General features: G+C 45.6%; 6 non-coding genes across 6 annotated transcripts; all 6 read right to left on the bottom strand.

Moving 5' to 3' along the window:
• Window positions 1-1,964: 1,964 nt before the first annotated feature.
• LOC130322769 (U2 spliceosomal RNA) lies at window positions 1,965-2,155 on the bottom strand. Its single transcript, XR_008868214.1, has one exon. It is a non-coding gene; the product is annotated as a U2 spliceosomal RNA (small nuclear RNA).
• Window positions 2,156-4,224: 2,069 nt separating this feature from the next.
• On the bottom strand, window positions 4,225-4,415 carry LOC130322768 (U2 spliceosomal RNA). Its single transcript, XR_008868213.1, has one exon. It is a non-coding gene; the product is annotated as a U2 spliceosomal RNA (small nuclear RNA).
• A 2,080-nt stretch (window positions 4,416-6,495) lies between these two features.
• LOC130322767 (U2 spliceosomal RNA) lies at window positions 6,496-6,686 on the bottom strand. The gene has a single exon (XR_008868212.1). It is a non-coding gene; the product is annotated as a U2 spliceosomal RNA (small nuclear RNA).
• Window positions 6,687-8,754: 2,068 nt separating this feature from the next.
• On the bottom strand, window positions 8,755-8,945 carry LOC130322766 (U2 spliceosomal RNA). The gene has a single exon (XR_008868211.1). It is a non-coding gene; the product is annotated as a U2 spliceosomal RNA (small nuclear RNA).
• Window positions 8,946-11,013: 2,068 nt separating this feature from the next.
• On the bottom strand, window positions 11,014-11,204 carry LOC130322765 (U2 spliceosomal RNA). Its single transcript, XR_008868210.1, has one exon. It is a non-coding gene; the product is annotated as a U2 spliceosomal RNA (small nuclear RNA).
• A 2,082-nt stretch (window positions 11,205-13,286) lies between these two features.
• On the bottom strand, window positions 13,287-13,477 carry LOC130322764 (U2 spliceosomal RNA). The gene has a single exon (XR_008868209.1). It is a non-coding gene; the product is annotated as a U2 spliceosomal RNA (small nuclear RNA).
• Window positions 13,478-14,944: the final 1,467 nt, after the last annotated feature.

Genomic DNA, 14,944 nt, shown 5'->3' with positions numbered 1-14,944 from the left:
AACCACCAGTACACACAGCAGAACCTAAACCCATACCATTATTGCTAAGCAGCAAGACAGGGGCCCATTGCACTCCCACGGGGCCTTTTTAAATGCAATCCATAACCCGGATTTGCCAGGAACCCTTCTTACTCCTCCTACTTGCATGTGACACTGGGCTTAGGATCTGCATAGGAAACACACACACAAGCACACACCTACCTTTGTTGCCTGCAGATGCCTCCTTGGCTGTCCCCAAACGGTATCAAACCAACACCCACGGGAAGCTGTAAGCATAGAGGACATGCCTGCACCCCATTGGACTTACCTGTGTGGGTTAAATCCGGGTTATTTGACAACCTATGGCGGTGATGGTTCTGCTCAGGCAGAGCAGTGCTGATGCTCCTCATAAAGCTGTCGCTGCTGTGAAGGTTCTAGGTGACATCACAAATCCCTATGGTTACATACACAACAAAGCTGGGTTGTTGTTGTTTACACTCTGCAAGGCCTGTGGAAGTGAGTGACATCATAGCACTGTAGTTCTGAGGGTTCTAGATGGATGCAACAATCTCCTGTTGCTTCTATGAAGGCCATAATAGACTACATCACCAAACAGCTCCATAGTCACATACACAGCAAAGGAGAGATGTTGTTTACACCTAGTGATGTCAGTGGTATTGAGTGACATCACAGCACAGTGCTAAGGCTCCTGGGCCTGGACACAGCAGCGGCTGCAATATCTCAACGGAGAATACGTTTATATATATGTGTGTGTGTGCGCGTATATATATATATATATATATATATATATATATATATATATATATATATATTTCTCCGCCGAAATCACTTTTAAACCCATTTCCACCTTTTTTTCCCTTCTCTTCCTCTTACTTTTTTTTCACGTTTTTTTACGTTTTTCTCCTTTTCGCCTCTTTTCTGGGCGTATTATTCTTCTTTTTCTTCTTTTTTTTCGTCTAATGCATACCCCATCAGTGCAGCAATGCTTATTCAATACCGCCAGCAGATGGAGACACTGGGGGATAATTTTCTAAGGATTTATACTGATTTTTCCTGTCTGAATTTGTCGCACAGAAAGTTGCAGGCCAAATATGTGTGACATTTCTGCGACTTTAGCTTCTAGAGCATTTTTACAACATTATACATAGGTGCTGAATACATAAAAAGCGACTGTTCAGCGACAGACAAGTCGCATCGGCTGAAAGTAGGCCAGAATGTCAGTCCATGTTGGAGCAGGTTTAGATACAGTCTAAAGTATAGATCTCAAAGTCTGTGCACAGAATTTAGCAAGGGCCTCGCACCTTCTGATGCATCAGGTAGGTGCACAATAGCATAGCCTAACCCTCTGTACTTTGGTCTATATTGATGCGGGACATAGACAGCCAGCTGATGACCAATCCATTAGTGCAATGGATGGCTGGAAGCATTTGTCTTTGCCTTTGCAATACCACAGAAGCAATGCATGGTCAATGTACAGCAATGACACACCTGTGTGAACAGCCAGGAGACCCCCCCCATGTTATGTTACATAGTTACATAGTTAGTACGGTCGAAAAAAGACATATGTCCATCAAGTTCAACCAGGGAATTAAGGGGTAGGGGTGTGGCGCGATATTGGGGAAGGGATGAGATTTTATATTTCTTCATAAGCATTAATCTTATTTTGTCAATTAGGAACATTCAGCACCCACCCGCTATCAAGGCAGCTGCCTATCATGTCATGCCCTACCTGCACAGGTGTGCTGGCTACTCAAATGATCCAATTAAGGAGGCCATTTAGTCAGCAGCAGCAGAAGTCCTGTGCCTGGACGCTCCAACAGCGGCCAGACACAAGCAGAAGCAGCAGCAGCAGCACCACCTTTTGTTTTTTGGCTGCAGCAGCAAGGCCCACAGGGCTGGCTAGCTGGCTAGCCAGCAAGCAGGTAGCAATGAAAGTAGGAATCTTTCTTTTTAACCCTGTAAGGGGGTGGTGCACTGTACCCGAAGATACTGCCATATCGGGTCAATGCATAGGGCGACGGAAGCAAGCTTCGAAATCGGCCCCCGTTCTCAAAAATCCATTTAATATATGGTCCCCAGATAGGGGACGTATCAGATATTAAACTGATAAGAACAGATACTACACTTGATCTTAGCCAAAAGGCCGAGAAGCGATAACCGTGAAAGGGGCGGGCCCAACAAGGTCCCCTTCATGGGCACTATCACTGCTTGCTGTCAGGGAGGCTGCCAGACAATTTTCCATGCACACTCTGGGCTGGGGGGCAGTCAACCACCAGTACACACAGCAGAACCTAAACCCATACCATTATTGCTAAGCAGCAAGACAGGGGCCCATTGCACTCCCACGGGGCCTTTTTAAATGCAATCCATAACCCGGATTTGCCAGGAACCCTTCTTACTCCTCCTACTTGCATGTGACACTGGGCTTAGGATCTGCATAGGAAACACACACACAAGCACACACCTACCTTTGTTGCCTGCAGATGCCTCCTTGGCTGTCCCCAAACGGTATCAAACCAACACCCACGGGAAGCTGTAAGCATAGAGGACATGCCTGCACCCCATTGGACTTACCTGTGTGGGTTAAATCCGGGTTATTTGACAACCTATGGCGGTGATGGTTCTGCTCAGGCAGAGCAGTGCTGATGCTCCTCATAAAGCTGTCGCTGCTGTGAAGGTTCTAGGTGACATCACAAATCCCTATGGTTACATACACAACAAAGCTGGGTTGTTGTTGTTTACACTCTGCAAGGCCTGTGGAAGTGAGTGACATCATAGCACTGTAGTTCTGAGGGTTCTAGATGGATGCAACAATCTCCTGTTGCTTCTATGAAGGCCATAATAGACGACATCACCAAACAGCTCCATAGTCACATACACAGCAAAGGAGAGATGTTGTTTACACCTAGTGATGTCAGTGGTATTGAGTGACATCACAGCACAGTGCTAAGGCTCCTGGGCCTGGACACAGCAGCGGCTGCAATATCTCAACGGAGAATACGTTTATATATATGTGTGTGTGTGCGCGTATATATATATATATATATATATATATATATATATATATATATATTTCTCCGCCGAAATCACTTTTAAACCCATTTCCACCTTTTTTTCCCTTCTCTTCCTCTTACTTTTTTTTCACGTTTTTTTACGTTTTTCTCCTTTTCGCCTCTTTTCTGGGCGTATTATTCTTCTTTTTCTTCTTTTTTTTCGTCTAATGCATACCCCATCAGTGCAGCAATGCTTATTCAATACCGCCAGCAGATGGAGACACTGGGGATAATTTTCTAAGGATTTATACTGATTTTTCCTGTCTGAATTTGTCGCACAGAAAGTTGCAGGCCAAATATGTGTGACATTTCTGCGACTTTAGCTTCTAGAGCATTTTTACAACATTATACATAGGTGCTGAATACATAAAAAGCGACTGTTCAGCGACAGACAAGTCGCATCGGCTGAAAGTAGGCCAGAATGTCAGTCCATGTTGGAGCAGGTTTAGATACAGTCTAAAGTATAGATCTCAAAGTCTGTGCACAGAATTTAGCAAGGGCCTCGCACCTTCTGATGCATCAGGTAGGTGCACAATAGCATAGCCTAACCCTCTGTACTTTGGTCTATATTGATGCGGGACATAGACAGCCAGCTGATGACCAATCCATTAGTGCAATGGATGGCTGGAAGCATTTGTCTTTGCCTTTGCAATACCACAGAAGCAATGCATGGTCAATGTACAGCAATGACACACCTGTGTGAACAGCCAGGAGACCCCCCCCATGTTATGTTACATAGTTACATAGTTAGTACGGTCGAAAAAAGACATATGTCCATCAAGTTCAACCAGGGAATTAAGGGGTAGGGGTGTGGCGCGATATTGGGGAAGGGATGAGATTTTATATTTCTTCATAAGCATTAATCTTATTTTGTCAATTAGGAACATTCAGCACCCACCCGCTATCAAGGCAGCTGCCTATCATGTCATGCCCTACCTGCACAGGTGTGCTGGCTACTCAAATGATCCAATTAAGGAGGCCATTTAGTCAGCAGCAGCAGAAGTCCTGTGCCTGGACGCTCCAACAGCGGCCAGACACAAGCAGAAGCAGCAGCAGCAGCACCACCTTTTGTTTTTTGGCTGCAGCAGCAAGGCCCACAGGGCTGGCTAGCTGGCTAGCCAGCAAGCAGGTAGCAATGAAAGTAGGAATCTTTCTTTTTAACCCTGTAAGGGGGTGGTGCACTGTACCCGAAGATACTGCCATATCGGGTCAATGCATAGGGCGACGGAAGCAAGCTTCGAAATCGGCCCCCGTTCTCAAAAATCCATTTAATATATGGTCCCCAGATAGGGGACGTATCAGATATTAAACTGATAAGAACAGATACTACACTTGATCTTAGCCAAAAGGCCGAGAAGCGATAACCGTGAAAGGGGCGGGCCCAACAAGGTCCCCTTCATGGGCACTATCACTGCTTGCTGTCAGGGAGGCTGCCAGACAATTTTCCATGCACACTCTGGGCTGGGGGGCAGTCAACCACCAGTACACACAGCAGAACCTAAACCCATACCATTATTGCTAAGCAGCAAGACAGGGGCCCATTGCACTCCCACGGGGCCTTTTTAAATGCAATCCATAACCCGGATTTGCCAGGAACCCTTCTTACTCCTCCTACTTGCATGTGACACTGGGCTTAGGATCTGCATAGGAAACACACACACAAGCACACACCTACCTTTGTTGCCTGCAGATGCCTCCTTGGCTGTCCCCAAACGGTATCAAACCAACACCCACGGGAAGCTGTAAGCATAGAGGACATGCCTGCACCCCATTGGACTTACCTGTGTGGGTTAAATCCGGGTTATTTGACAACCTATGGCGGTGATGGTTCTGCTCAGGCAGAGCAGTGCTGATGCTCCTCATAAAGCTGTCGCTGCTGTGAAGGTTCTAGGTGACATCACAAATCCCTATGGTTACATACACAACAAAGCTGGGTTGTTGTTGTTTACACTCTGCAAGGCCTGTGGAAGTGAGTGACATCATAGCACTGTAGTTCTGAGGGTTCTAGATGGATGCAACAATCTCCTGTTGCTTCTATGAAGGCCATAATAGACGACATCACCAAACAGCTCCATAGTCACATACACAGCAAAGGAGAGATGTTGTTTACACCTAGTGATGTCAGGGTATTGAGTGACATCACAGCACAGTGCTAAGGCTCCTGGGCCTGGACACAGCAGCGGCTGCAATATCTCAACGGAGAATACGTTTATATATATGTGTGTGTGTGCGCGTATATATATATATATATATATATATATATATATATATATATATATATATATATATATTCTCCGCCGAAATCACTTTTAAACCCATTTCCACCTTTTTTTCCCTTCTCTTCCTCTTACTTTTTTTTCACGTTTTTTTACGTTTTTCTCCTTTTCGCCTCTTTTCTGGGCGTATTATTCTTCTTTTTCTTCTTTTTTTTCGTCTAATGCATACCCCATCAGTGCAGCAATGCTTATTCAATACCGCCAGCAGATGGAGACACTGGGGGATAATTTTCTAAGGATTTATACTGATTTTTCCTGTCTGAATTTGTCGCACAGAAAGTTGCAGGCCAAATATGTGTGACATTTCTGCGACTTTAGCTTCTAGAGCATTTTTACAACATTATACATAGGTGCTGAATACATAAAAAGCGACTGTTCAGCGACAGACAAGTCGCATCGGCTGAAAGTAGGCCAGAATGTCAGTCCATGTTGGAGCAGGTTTAGATACAGTCTAAAGTATAGATCTCAAAGTCTGTGCACAGAATTTAGCAAGGGCCTCGCACCTTCTGATGCATCAGGTAGGTGCACAATAGCATAGCCTAACCCTCTGTACTTTGGTCTATATTGATGCGGGACATAGACAGCCAGCTGATGACCAATCCATTAGTGCAATGGATGGCTGGAAGCATTTGTCTTTGCCTTTGCAATACCACAGAAGCAATGCATGGTCAATGTACAGCAATGACACACCTGTGTGAACAGCCAGGAGACCCCCCCCATGTTATGTTACATAGTTACATAGTTAGTACGGTCGAAAAAAGACATATGTCCATCAAGTTCAACCAGGGAATTAAGGGGTAGGGGTGTGGCGCGATATTGGGGAAGGGATGAGATTTTATATTTCTTCATAAGCATTAATCTTATTTTGTCAATTAGGAACATTCAGCACCCACCCGCTATCAAGGCAGCTGCCTATCATGTCATGCCCTACCTGCACAGGTGTGCTGGCTACTCAAATGATCCAATTAAGGAGGCCATTTAGTCAGCAGCAGCAGAAGTCCTGTGCCTGGACGCTCCAACAGCGGCCAGACACAAGCAGAAGCAGCAGCAGCAGCACCACCTTTTGTTTTTTGGCTGCAGCAGCAAGGCCCACAGGGCTGGCTAGCTGGCTAGCCAGCAAGCAGGTAGCAATGAAAGTAGGAATCTTTCTTTTTAACCCTGTAAGGGGGTGGTGCACTGTACCCGAAGATACTGCCATATCGGGTCAATGCATAGGGCGACGGAAGCAAGCTTCGAAATCGGCCCCCGTTCTCAAAAATCCATTTAATATATGGTCCCCAGATAGGGGACGTATCAGATATTAAACTGATAAGAACAGATACTACACTTGATCTTAGCCAAAAGGCCGAGAAGCGATAACCGTGAAAGGGGCGGGCCCAACAAGGTCCCCTTCATGGGCACTATCACTGCTTGCTGTCAGGGAGGCTGCCAGACAATTTTCCATGCACACTCTGGGCTGGGGGGCAGTCAACCACCAGTACACACAGCAGAACCTAAACCCATACCATTATTGCTAAGCAGCAAGACAGGGGCCCATTGCACTCCCACGGGGCCTTTTTAAATGCAATCCATAACCCGGATTTGCCAGGAACCCTTCTTACTCCTCCTACTTGCATGTGACACTGGGCTTAGGATCTGCATAGGAAACACACACACAAGCACACACCTACCTTTGTTGCCTGCAGATGCCTCCTTGGCTGTCCCCAAACGGTATCAAACCAACACCCACGGGAAGCTGTAAGCATAGAGGACATGCCTGCACCCCATTGGACTTACCTGTGTGGGTTAAATCCGGGTTATTTGACAACCTATGGCGGTGATGGTTCTGCTCAGGCAGAGCAGTGCTGATGCTCCTCATAAAGCTGTCGCTGCTGTGAAGGTTCTAGGTGACATCACAAATCCCTATGGTTACATACACAACAAAGCTGGGTTGTTGTTGTTTACACTCTGCAAGGCCTGTGGAAGTGAGTGACATCATAGCACTGTAGTTCTGAGGGTTCTAGATGGATGCAACAATCTCCTGTTGCTTCTATGAAGGCCATAATAGACGACATCACCAAACAGCTCCATAGTCACATACACAGCAAAGGAGAGATGTTGTTTACACCTAGTGATGTCAGTGGTATTGAGTGACATCACAGCACAGTGCTAAGGCTCCTGGGCCTGGACACAGCAGCGGCTGCAATATCTCAACGGAGAATACGTTTATATATATGTGTGTGTGTGCGCGTATATATATATATATATATATATATATATATATATATATATATTTCTCCGCCGAAATCACTTTTAAACCCATTTCCACCTTTTTTTCCCTTCTCTTCCTCTTACTTTTTTTTCACGTTTTTTTACGTTTTTCTCCTTTTCGCCTCTTTTCTGGGCGTATTATTCTTCGTATTCTTCTTTTTTTTCGTCTAATGCATACCCCATCAGTGCAGCAATGCTTATTCAATACCGCCAGCAGATGGAGACACTGGGGGATAATTTTCTAAGGATTTATACTGATTTTTCCTGTCTGAATTTGTCGCACAGAAAGTTGCAGGCCAAATATGTGTGACATTTCTGCGACTTTAGCTTCTAGAGCATTTTTACAACATTATACATAGGTGCTGAATACATAAAAAGCGACTGTTCAGCGACAGACAAGTCGCATCGGCTGAAAGTAGGCCAGAATGTCAGTCCATGTTGGAGCAGGTTTAGATACAGTCTAAAGTATAGATCTCAAAGTCTGTGCACAGAATTTAGCAAGGGCCTCGCACCTTCTGATGCATCAGGTAGGTGCACAATAGCATAGCCTAACCCTCTGTACTTTGGTCTATATTGATGCGGGACATAGACAGCCAGCTGATGACCAATCCATTAGTGCAATGGATGGCTGGAAGCATTTGTCTTTGCCTTTGCAATACCACAGAAGCAATGCATGGTCAATGTACAGCAATGACACACCTGTGTGAACAGCCAGGAGACCCCCCCCATGTTATGTTACATAGTTACATAGTTAGTACGGTCGAAAAAAGACATATGTCCATCAAGTTCAACCAGGGAATTAAGGGGTAGGGGTGTGGCGCGATATTGGGGAAGGGATGAGATTTTATATTTCTTCATAAGCATTAATCTTATTTTGTCAATTAGGAACATTCAGCACCCACCCGCTATCAAGGCAGCTGCCTATCATGTCATGCCCTACCTGCACAGGTGTGCTGGCTACTCAAATGATCCAATTAAGGAGGCCATTTAGTCAGCAGCAGCAGAAGTCCTGTGCCTGGACGCTCCAACAGCGGCCAGACACAAGCAGAAGCAGCAGCAGCAGCACCACCTTTTGTTTTTTGGCTGCAGCAGCAAGGCCCACAGGGCTGGCTAGCTGGCTAGCCAGCAAGCAGGTAGCAATGAAAGTAGGAATCTTTCTTTTTAACCCTGTAAGGGGGTGGTGCACTGTACCCGAAGATACTGCCATATCGGGTCAATGCATAGGGCGACGGAAGCAAGCTTCGAAATCGGCCCCCGTTCTCAAAAATCCATTTAATATATGGTCCCCAGATAGGGGACGTATCAGATATTAAACTGATAAGAACAGATACTACACTTGATCTTAGCCAAAAGGCCGAGAAGCGATAACCGTGAAAGGGGCGGGCCCAACAAGGTCCCCTTCATGGGCACTATCACTGCTTGCTGTCAGGGAGGCTGCCAGACAATTTTCCATGCACACTCTGGGCTGGGGGGCAGTCAACCACCAGTACACACAGCAGAACCTAAACCCATACCATTATTGCTAAGCAGCAAGACAGGGGCCCATTGCACTCCCACGGGGCCTTTTTAAATGCAATCCATAACCCGGATTTGCCAGGAACCCTTCTTACTCCTCCTACTTGCATGTGACACTGGGCTTAGGATCTGCATAGGAAACACACACACAAGCACACACCTACCTTTGTTGCCTGCAGATGCCTCCTTGGCTGTCCCCAAACGGTATCAAACCAACACCCACGGGAAGCTGTAAGCATAGAGGACATGCCTGCACCCCATTGGACTTACCTGTGTGGGTTAAATCCGGGTTATTTGACAACCTATGGCGGTGATGGTTCTGCTCAGGCAGAGCAGTGCTGATGCTCCTCATAAAGCTGTCGCTGCTGTGAAGGTTCTAGGTGACATCACAAATCCCTATGGTTACATACACAACAAAGCTGGGTTGTTGTTGTTTACACTCTGCAAGGCCTGTGGAAGTGAGTGACATCATAGCACTGTAGTTCTGAGGGTTCTAGATGGATGCAACAATCTCCTGTTGCTTCTATGAAGGCCATAATAGACGACATCACCAAACAGCTCCATAGTCACATACACAGCAAAGGAGAGATGTTGTTTACACCTAGTGATGTCAGTGGTATTGAGTGACATCACAGCACAGTGCTAAGGCTCCTGGGCCTGGACACAGCAGCGGCTGCAATATCTCAACGGAGAATACGTTTATATATATGTGTGTGTGTGCGCGTATATATATATATATATATATATATATATATATATATATATATTTCTCCGCCGAAATCACTTTTAAACCCATTTCCACCTTTTTTTCCCTTCTCTTCCTCTTACTTTTTTTTCACGTTTTTTTACGTTTTTCTCCTTTTCGCCTCTTTTCTGGGCGTATTATTCTTCTTTTTCTTCTTTTTTTTCGTCTAATGCATACCCCATCAGTGCAGCAATGCTTATTCAATACCGCCAGCAGATGGAGACACTGGGGGATAATTTTCTAAGGATTTATACTGATTTTTCCTGTCTGAATTTGTCGCACAGAAAGTTGCAGGCCAAATATGTGTGACATTTCTGCGACTTTAGCTTCTAGAGCATTTTTACAACATTATACATAGGTGCTGAATACATAAAAAGCGACTGTTCAGCGACAGACAAGTCGCATCGGCTGAAAGTAGGCCAGAATGTCAGTCCATGTTGGAGCAGGTTTAGATACAGTCTAAAGCATAGATCTCAAAGTCTGTGCACAGAATTTAGCAAGGGCCTCGCACCTTCTGATGCATCAGGTAGGTGCACAATAGCATAGCCTAACCCTCTGTACTTTGGTCTATATTGATGCGGGACATAGACAGCCAGCTGATGACCAATCCATTAGTGCAATGGATGGCTGGAAGCATTTGTCTTTGCCTTTGCAATACCACAGAAGCAATGCATGGTCAATGTACAGCAATGACACACCTGTGTGAACAGCCAGGAGACCCCCCCCATGTTATGTTACATAGTTACATAGTTAGTACGGTCGAAAAAAGACATATGTCCATCAAGTTCAACCAGGGAATTAAGGGGTAGGGGTGTGGCGCGATATTGGGGAAGGGATGAGATTTTATATTTCTTCATAAGCATTAATCTTATTTTGTCAATTAGGAACATTCAGCACCCACCCGCTATCAAGGCAGCTGCCTATCATGTCATGCCCTACCTGCACAGGTGTGCTGGCTACTCAAATGATCCAATTAAGGAGGCCATTTAGTCAGCAGCAGCAGAAGTCCTGTGCCTGGACGCTCCAACAGCGGCCAGACACAAGCAGAAGCAGCAGCAGCAGCACCACCTTTTGTTTTTTGGCTGCAGCAGCAAGGCCCACAGGGCTGGCTAGCTGGCTAGCCAGCAAGCAGGTAGCAATGAAAGTAGGAATCTTTCTTTTTAACCCTGTAAGGGGGTGGTGCACTGTACCCGAAGATACTGCCATATCGGGTCAATGCATAGGGCGACGGAAGCAAGCTTCGAAATCGGCCCCCGTTCTCAAAAATCCATTTAATATATGGTCCCCAGATAGGGGACGTATCAGATATTAAACTGATAAGAACAGATACTACACTTGATCTTAGCCAAAAGGCCGAGAAGCGATAACCGTGAAAGGGGCGGGCCCAACAAGGTCCCCTTCATGGGCACTATCACTGCTTGCTGTCAGGGAGGCTGCCAGACAATTTTCCATGCACACTCTGGGCTGGGGGGCAGTCAACCACCAGTACACACAGCAGAACCTAAACCCATACCATTATTGCTAAGCAGCAAGACAGGGGCCCATTGCACTCCCACGGGGCCTTTTTAAATGCAATCCATAACCCGGATTTGCCAGGAACCCTTCTTACTCCTCCTACTTGCATGTGACACTGGGCTTAGGATCTGCATAGGAAACACACACACAAGCACACACCTACCTTTGTTGCCTGCAGATGCCTCCTTGGCTGTCCCCAAACGGTATCAAACCAACACCCACGGGAAGCTGTAAGCATAGAGGACATGCCTGCACCCCATTGGACTTACCTGTGTGGGTTAAATCCGGGTTATTTGACAACCTATGGCGGTGATGGTTCTGCTCAGGCAGAGCAGTGCTGATGCTCCTCATAAAGCTGTCGCTGCTGTGAAGGTTCTAGGTGACATCACAAATCCCTATGGTTACATACACAACAAAGCTGGGTTGTTGTTGTTTACACTCTGCAAGGCCTGTGGAAGTGAGTGACATCATAGCACTGTAGTTCTGAGGGTTCTAGATGGATGCAACAATCTCCTGTTGCTTCTATGAAGGCCATAATAGACGACATCACCAAACAGCTCCATAGTCACATACACAGCAAAGGAGAGATGTTGTTTACACCTAGTGATGTCAGTGGTATTGAGTGACATCACAGCACAGTGCTAAGGCTCCTGGGCCTGGACACAGCAGCGGCTGCAATATCTCAACGGAGAATACGTTTATATATATGTGTGTGTGTGCGCGTATATATATATATATATATATATATATATATATATATATATATATATATATATATATTTCTCCGCCGAAATCACTTTTAAACCCATTTCCACCTTTTTTTCCCTTCTCTTCCTCTTACTTTTTTTTCACGTTTTTTTACGTTTTTCTCCTTTTCGCCTCTTTTCTGGGCGTATTATTCTTCTTTTTCTTCTTTTTTTTCGTCTAATGCATACCCCATCAGTGCAGCAATGCTTATTCAATACCGCCAGCAGATGGAGACACTGGGGGATAATTTTCTAAGGATTTATACTGATTTTTCCTGTCTGAATTTGTCGCACAGAAAGTTGCAGGCCAAATATGTGTGACATTTCTGCGACTTTAGCTTCTAGAGCATTTTTACAACATTATACATAGGTGCTGAATACATAAAAAGCGACTGTTCAGCGACAGACAAGTCGCATCGGCTGAAAGTAGGCCAGAATGTCAGTCCATGTTGGAGCAGGTTTAGATACAGTCTAAAGTATAGATCTCAAAGTCTGTGCACAGAATTTAGCAAGGGCCTCGCACCTTCTGATGCATCAGGTAGGTGCACAATAGCATAGCCTAACCCTCTGTACTTTGGTCTATATTGATGCGGGACATAGACAGCCAGCTGATGACCAATCCATTAGTGCAATGGATGGCTGGAAGCATTTGTCTTTGCCTTTGCAATACCACAGAAGCAATGCATGGTCAATGTACAGCAATGACACACCTGTGTGAACAGCCAGGAGACCCCCCCCATGTTATGTTACATAGTTACATAGTTAGTACGGTCGAAAAAAGACATATGTCCATCAAGTTCAACCAGGGAATTAAGGGGTAGGGGTGTGGCGCGATATTGGGGAAGGGATGAGATTTTATATTTCTTCATAAGCATTAATCTTATTTTGTCAATTAGGAACATTCAGCACCCACCCGCTATCAAGGCAGCTGCCTATCATGTCATGCCCTACCTGCACAGGTGTGCTGGCTACTCAAATGATCCAATTAAGGAGGCCATTTAGTCAGCAGCAGCAGAAGTCCTGTGCCTGGACGCTCCAACAGCGGCCAGACACAAGCAGAAGCAGCAGCAGCAGCACCACCTTTTGTTTTTTGGCTGCAGCAGCAAGGCCCACAGGGCTGGCTAGCTGGCTAGCCAGCAAGCAGGTAGCAATGAAAGTAGGAATCTTTCTTTTTAACCCTGTAAGGGGGTGGTGCACTGTACCCGAAGATACTGCCATATCGGGTCAATGCATAGGGCGACGGAAGCAAGCTTCGAAATCGGCCCCCGTTCTCAAAAATCCATTTAATATATGGTCCCCAGATAGGGGACGTATCAGATATTAAACTGATAAGAACAGATACTACACTTGATCTTAGCCAAAAGGCCGAGAAGCGATAACCGTGAAAGGGGCGGGCCCAACAAGGTCCCCTTCATGGGCACTATCACTGCTTGCTGTCAGGGAGGCTGCCAGACAATTTTCCATGCACACTCTGGGCTGGGGGGCAGTCAACCACCAGTACACACAGCAGAACCTAAACCCATACCATTATTGCTAAGCAGCAAGACAGGGGCCCATTGCACTCCCACGGGGCCTTTTTAAATGCAATCCATAACCCGGATTTGCCAGGAACCCTTCTTACTCCTCCTACTTGCATGTGACACTGGGCTTAGGATCTGCATAGGAAACACACACACAAGCACACACCTACCTTTGTTGCCTGCAGATGCCTCCTTGGCTGTCCCCAAACGGTATCAAACCAACACCCACGGGAAGCTGTAAGCATAGAGGACATGCCTGCACCCCATTGGACTTACCTGTGTGGGTTAAATCCGGGTTATTTGACAACCTATGGCGGTGATGGTTCTGCTCAGGCAGAGCAGTGCTGATGCTCCTCATAAAGCTGTCGCTGCTGTGAAGGTTCTAGGTGACATCACAAATCCCTATGGTTACATACACAACAAAGCTGGGTTGTTGTTGTTTACACTCTGCAAGGCCTGTGGAAGTGAGTGACATCATAGCACTGTAGTTCTGAGGGTTCTAGATGGATGCAACAATCTCCTGTTGCTTCTATGAAGGCCATAATAGACGACATCACCAAACAGCTCCATAGTCACATACACAGCAAAGGAGAGATGTTGTTTACACCTAGTGATGTCAGTGGTATTGAGTGACATCACAGCACAGTGCTAAGGCTCCTGGGCCTGGACACAGCAGCGGCTGCAATATCTCAACGGAGAATACGTTTATATATATGTGTGTGTGTGCGCGTATATATATATATATATATATATATATATATATATATATATATATATATTTCTCCGCCGAAATCACTTTTAAACCCATTTCCACCTTTTTTTCCCTTCTCTTCCTCTTACTTTTTTTTCACGTTTTTTTACGTTTTTCTCCTTTTCGCCTCTTTTCTGGGCGTATTATTCTTCGTATTCTTCTTTTTTTTCGTCTAATGCATACCCCATCAGTGCAGCAATGCTTATTCAATACCGCCAGCAGATGGAGACACTGGGGGATAATTTTCTAAGGATTTATACTGATTTTTCCTGTCTGAATTTGTCGCACAGAAAGTTGCAGGCCAAATATGTGTGACATTTCTGCGACTTTAGCTTCTAGAGCATTTTTACAACATTATACATAGGTGCTGAATACATAAAAAGCGACTGTTCAGCGACAGACAAGTCGCATCGGCTGAAAGTAGGCCAGAATGTCAGTCCATGTTGGAGCAGGTTTAGATACAGTCTAAAGTATAGATCTCAAAGTCTGTGCACAGAATTTAGCAAGGGCCTCGCACCTTCTGATGCATCAGGTAGGTGCACAATAGCATAGCCTAACCCTCTGTACTTTGGT

Source organism: Hyla sarda, unplaced genomic scaffold, assembly GCF_029499605.1.
Source record: "Hyla sarda isolate aHylSar1 unplaced genomic scaffold, aHylSar1.hap1 scaffold_238, whole genome shotgun sequence".
Lineage (NCBI taxonomy): Eukaryota > Metazoa > Chordata > Amphibia > Anura > Hylidae > Hyla > Hyla sarda.
The sequence above is the reverse complement of the archived record's forward strand: the minus strand, read 5'-3'. Positions and strand labels throughout refer to the sequence as shown.